We start from the raw sequence: 6,137 nt of genomic DNA, 5'->3' as shown, positions 1-6,137 counted from the left end.
ACATGCAAACGGATGAGTGAAAGCATGGCAGTCCAAACTGGGACTATCTGCGTTGCCCAAGGTGTGGGCCAACCTTTTCACGGTGAGCTTTGATTAATCACAGAATTATGTGGCTGGAACAAACATCCATCAGGCCTGTGACAGCTCCCTCACTGGCTTAATTAGGGATGATATTTAAGATCGTGGCCGACATTCTGCTTATCCAGTCAAATTTCAATCACCCTCACATTCCTTCCACAACTCGGTCGCCACGGCGTCCAAAATCTCCACAATCGCACACGTGAAATGTTACTGTAACACAACACGAATGCGAATGGGCGAATGTGAAAGTTGCTGCTTTCCCGCCGACACCTCGCATGCATTTTCATGTGGAACAGTTCAGCATTTACATGAAAAGAAAATGGCCTGCCACACTCACTCCGCAGTCATTTCAACTGCCTGGGAGATTTTCCATTAATTCTTGTCAAACCTTTGGCAAAAAGAACGTGAAGGCATCATTTATTAATGATTCCCAAATATTGTAATATTCTCTAAGACGAGGGGTTATTATTCAGAGATGAATTATGCATGCGGTTCAATTGTGGCCCTCATTATAGCCAAAGGCAAAGTACAGTTGTCACGGTTACAACATGAGAGCGCACTGAAGACATTTCTTTGTAAGTTAAACTCCGTACATTAGTTTATGTTGTTATTCAACGAGGCACCTTTTACCCATCGTCAGACTTCTAATGCTTTTTTTATCTTACCCAGACATATCTAAAGGAGCTCTTAAAGGGAGAGTTTTGCAGTGTTAAAACTGCTTGCAAGGTTTGGATGTAGCCTCGCTTCACTAATCACCCCTCACAACAAACGAACATACCAGAAGTGGGCAATGACGGACTAAACACTGACAAAAGTGGGTTTTCGTCCGTCAGTGTAATCGTCACGGACCGGGTCAAGTACCGATGGACCTGATGGACTGACAGAAACACTCCCCGCTTTGTCTCCTGTGTTTGTTCACAGGGTTTCATAGATAGATAGATAGAGCACTTTATCATCCAATCAAGTTTATGGAAGGCCAATTAATTGGAATTTTCGTCAGTGGCTGAGCTACATGGTGAAAAGGGATGGCCATTTCAAAGTATGCGTGTTTCAATTGCAACAATTATTGGTACACAATGTGTGCTTTACTGTATATCACTCAAGTCACGGCTACCTGCCATCAAGCTTGTAAAATGATTCTCATGAAAATCATTTGTCATGTCATGCATCTGCTTCTCACACTTTTTGAATAAGTTTAACTTGGCCACATAAGTTACTTCGATGTTTCCTTCCCTTTTGGATAACTAAGATCTAATCATGTTTTAACATTGTATTTGTGTTTTTAACTGCTTGTTGTAAGGTGTCCTTGAGTGCTTAGAAAGGCGCCCACAAATAAAATGTATTATTATTATTATTATTATTACAATCACTTTTAAGCGAGCATATTAACAAAAATATTAATGTTAAAAACACATGCACAAAGTGTTTGGGGACTATTCTCCCCCCACCCCCGGGTCTAGTTAAAATGGTATAACCAGTCAAACGCCATCATGACTTGTGTCATTATTAAAACAAACACAAAGTATTTAGGCTGGTTTTGCGTTTATAATGCTGCCCAGGTCCAAAGTAACAAACGACTGATGTGAAAGAAGGAGGAAGAATCTCAATAAAGTTCCCAATCATGACTGGAGTGAACATCAGGGCACCGTTGCAGCCTTTTCAAAATCACTTTTCGACAGAGGCGTGTTGTGCCTTATTCACATTGACGCTGGTTTTATGCCACCCTCTGGCCTGCAACTGGTTCGGGCTGAGCTGCTTTTGTAGTAACAACAAGCCAGCCCCGTCTGGGTGGGGGTTGGTGGGGGTCACTAAGTGTGAGTGCTCAGCCAAGCAAGCGCTCTCACTCACACTTGTCGTCACTTTGCAGTGGAGGACATTTTGGGGTGATCAGCAACTTCATATTATTGAGTGAAATGATTATCAGGCATAGGTCAAGACACTGCTGCCACAGGGCACAGGCCATTTTATTGCACGTGCATTTTATTGGAAGTCCCTCTAAAGTGAAAATAAATTGTCAAACCATGGAGAAGAGTGTTGGTTGAAGCCCTGCCAAATGTGTAAGATTAACACGCTGTGAGCGTGTCCAAAAATGCACCGAAAGCACACCATGATCACCTGTCAATCAAATACCGCAACGACGAACTTTATATGCATTGTAAATGAACTGGAGATTGGCGGTGAATGAATGACATCCAGGGGCGTCACTAGGTTTCAAGAACAAGGGGGGCTTAGCCCCAAGGGGAACACAGCCCCTTTAGGGGGGTCCGGGGGCATGCCCCCCTGGGAGAATTTTTTTCTACATTCTGTTAAAAATCCATCAATTCCGTGCACTTTGAGAGCAAAATGAAGAGGCTATGTAGAACTACACACATCACATTAGTATCCTCTTTACTATGATGGGGCTTCCTCCCCTGGACTTTAACTGGAATAGATAATAGAAATTATAAAGAGTTCAAAAGTTCAATCTTGGTTATTCAAGGGAATTAGAAGGATGCCCGATAACATAACCTATATGACAGTAGGCCTATATTCCTCTCTACCAAAATGTATTAATATATGCTTAGCCCCCAGAAGACAATGTATTTTGAGATGTCTGCCGTGATATGCAATTTAAGTTAGTACAATGAGATGCAAAAGCTTCATCACTTTGGAAAAACACAAGTTTGCTGCTCAATACTTACTGTAAGCTCCGAATGCATTTTGGGAACAGCCTTGCAAGTAAAATTAGCCTTGAGATCTGAGAGCCTCGCCTGTCCAGCAGAGCTCGCCCCCGGCTCACTCTCTGTGCTTCTTTGGCCTGATTCCTTTCAAATAAATAAATGTATTTATTTTATATTTATTTATTTTATATAGGCCAAAATCTCAATAGGTGTTGCCTCAAAGAGTTGGTGTAATGATTATTTATGTATTTAATAATAAAATATTGCTTAATTTTTATTAAGCACCACCTTAATTTATCCAAAAGTGAACACTTGTTACAGTGCAGTTTCTGCTGTTACTGGAGATATTTTAGCGGACTATAGTCACTAGTTTTACCAGCATGGATGCATTGAATACTTAATTTACCTTTCTAAAAAACTGTCGAATATCCATGCTGTCGACTCAACCTGACTTTCGGCAATGAACTGTCAGTTGTTGCGTTAGCATTTGATGTGGCGATGGTGACAGACACGTCAAATGCTAACGCAACACCTGTTGCGTTCAGGAAACCTGGGAGATTTAACATTACAATAATGGCAGGTTATCGAAATATAATTTAAAATGGCCACATTACATTGAATTTGATGCAATATATTAGCAAAAGTACAGGAAAAATAAATAATACTTTTTTTTAAATAATGCAATGAAATTATTTAGGGGGGCTAAAGACATTTTTAGGGAGGCTGAAGCCTCCCTAAAATAGGCCTAATGACGCCCATGATGACATCAATGCTATTTGTTCACCTGCCTGTTTTTTGTTTTTTTATTCCATGTGTGTTAGCTGTCACGAATTTCAAATAACAGATTATTCCTTAAGGCGAAGTTATGTGGTTATTTTCAATTCACAGTTCAATTTGTTTAGTTTGGCAATAGGACTAAATGATTTCAGGAAAAGATTGAATAGTAGTATTTCTTAACAAAATTACAATTTCAATTCATGATTTTTTTCCCCAATTAAACTCCAGGGCAATATTTACTATTTGCATTAACATTTACAAATGTGACACAAACTTGCACCATACCATCAAAAGATTAAAAGCTGTTACCCTAATAATTTTAGGGCACAACAGAGGTGGCGTGAAGGAGGAAGTCCTTTTCAAGTTTTTTTAAAAACTGGTTCACTGCAGCAAAAGGTGCTTGCAGTCATACATATATACAGTGAATTATATTTCATTGTTTTTAACCAAAAATGATATTTATCTTTTGCACTACTTTACTCATTCATTGCACATACATGTAAGATCGGATGTAAATTGTTTTTCATATTGTTGCTTCACAGCCAAAATCCATGTCATGATATAAACTGGATGCCTTCACAGTACTGGTACCTACTGTAATTTCAATTTACACGTAAAAAAATATATAATGGAAGTTTGAAGTCATCTAAAAATGAAAGGTAAATATTTCCTGGTAAAAGACACAGAAGGAATCAAACGTATTCTTCTCATTGTTTGTTTTCACTTGATGTTGCATTTTCGTATAAACGTATGTCTGCATTTTTTTTCATGACATAAGTTGAACAAATAATCGTCCTTAGCAAGGCTAAATTGATTTTAAAAACAAAGCTGACGTTATTTTGAGACCTCTCATTGTGTAGGCGAAACAGAGCAAACAAATGCAAAAACATAATGATATTAGAAATATTGAATATATTAAATAAGATACTTTTGACCTTATGAGCGCCCCGTCCCGGCTGACACAACTGTTTCGTTTCCGGTTTTGGCGAACCGACATTAACTTTGCGATTAGCATTGGCTTCTTGTGCTCCTCGTCCGCCTTTGGTGACAACGATGCGTTTTAGAAATGTAACTTATTGGGTGCCTCGGAGGCAAGGATGGATTAGTGACTTAGAGGAGAGGATCTGCATGTCGGGGAATCATGTTTAGCCGCACGAGCTGTAGCGCAGCTAGTAGTTTGTGCCTCGACGCAGCGCGTCTTTGTGCCAAGTACCCCCACCCCTCCCCCCTCCAGTTCACGGGCAACAGCCTGGAGCTCATTAGTTTGCAAGACCTGTCACAAGTAGTGCGCAGCTTCTGATTGGTGAGCCTGCGGGAGAGCAGGAAGATGGCGCTTATGTGTGAGATCGTTGTTTCAACCAGAGTGTTGCAAAAAAAAAAAAAAAAAGCAAGGCTTGGACGATGACATTATAGCATTGTTTGGGATTGTGATTTTGATTTAAATAGGAAAAAAGAGAAATCTTTCAGCCCTATTTTACAGTGAACTTGATCTGAAACTAGCTATAAAGCCTTTTGGAAGATTTAGTCGCAATGCCAAAGTGCTGCTGCTTGTTGTGAAGTCAGCTGAGTTGAGCTGACAGTCACCAAACAACGCCCCCGTCACGAATTTCAAAAGCTTAAATCAGGTCATATCTCAAAACATTACTGGAGAAAACTATTCACATAAATTTAGGTGACGGACTTCTTTCATTCAGTGCACTCATCTGTTGCTGCTGGCGGCTCAGCCTCCTCCCCGAGCCAAAAGCTAGTGATGAACAACTTCACACTATGAATGCCGTTGGGGGTAGTAAAAAAGGCTGATCTGTACAACCCGTCACTCATACAAGCGATAAAGGAAAATAAAAGTCTTTTTCCATAAGGTGTCTAATTTAGGGGCAACTAAATTCACCAAAAATCACACAAAGGCTAACTGTCCCAAAACAAAGATGGTCATTTCAGGGAGCTACGATGTCTTGTCACTAGCGTGGTAGCCTCAAAGGTAATGCTTTGTAACTTCACGCTTGTCTATCGTAGTTTAACAACGACACTCCAGTTACCTGGGAGTCCCCTAAGGAGCCTGTTATGAGGTATATTCAGTGGCGGACCCTGAGGGCCAGCAAGGCCTTCTCTGCTGGCCGAAACATTCTCAGAAAAGTAAATTTACTTTTATGTATTTTATGTTATTTTATAATTTATTTTATTTTCATAAATATGTAAACAAAATTATTCTCTGTATTCTTTACATCATATTATTTCCACTTAGTTGAGTGGCTTTCAATGTTATTTTAAATAACATTGAAAGCCACTCGATAAATAACTTATTTATTATGGTAGAGTTTTTAACCAATCATATTTCAGCTAGCTTGCGTTGCCAGGTAAATTAAACTTGCTCGGGGCCTTCAGATTAAACAGAGCAGGCCCCTGTGCACTGTAAGTGAACGGGCACAGTCAGGTTTCAATAGCCAATCAGATCACGAGTCTCAGACTCGTGATCTGTTTCCTGTATCCTGACTTGTTCTCGTCTGCGTACTAGGGCTAGCGAGAAGGCCTTACGTCGAGACTGGCCGTGCGCGTTCGGTGATTGGATTAGCGCCTTTTCTGTTTCCTGAGAATTGTATCCTGACTTGTTCAATAAAGATT

Source organism: Hippocampus comes, unplaced genomic scaffold (genome assembly GCF_001891065.2).
Source record: "Hippocampus comes isolate QL1 unplaced genomic scaffold, H_comes_QL1_v1.1 scaffold113, whole genome shotgun sequence".
NCBI lineage: Eukaryota > Metazoa > Chordata > Actinopteri > Syngnathiformes > Syngnathidae > Hippocampus > Hippocampus comes.
This window is presented reverse-complemented; position numbering follows the sequence as displayed.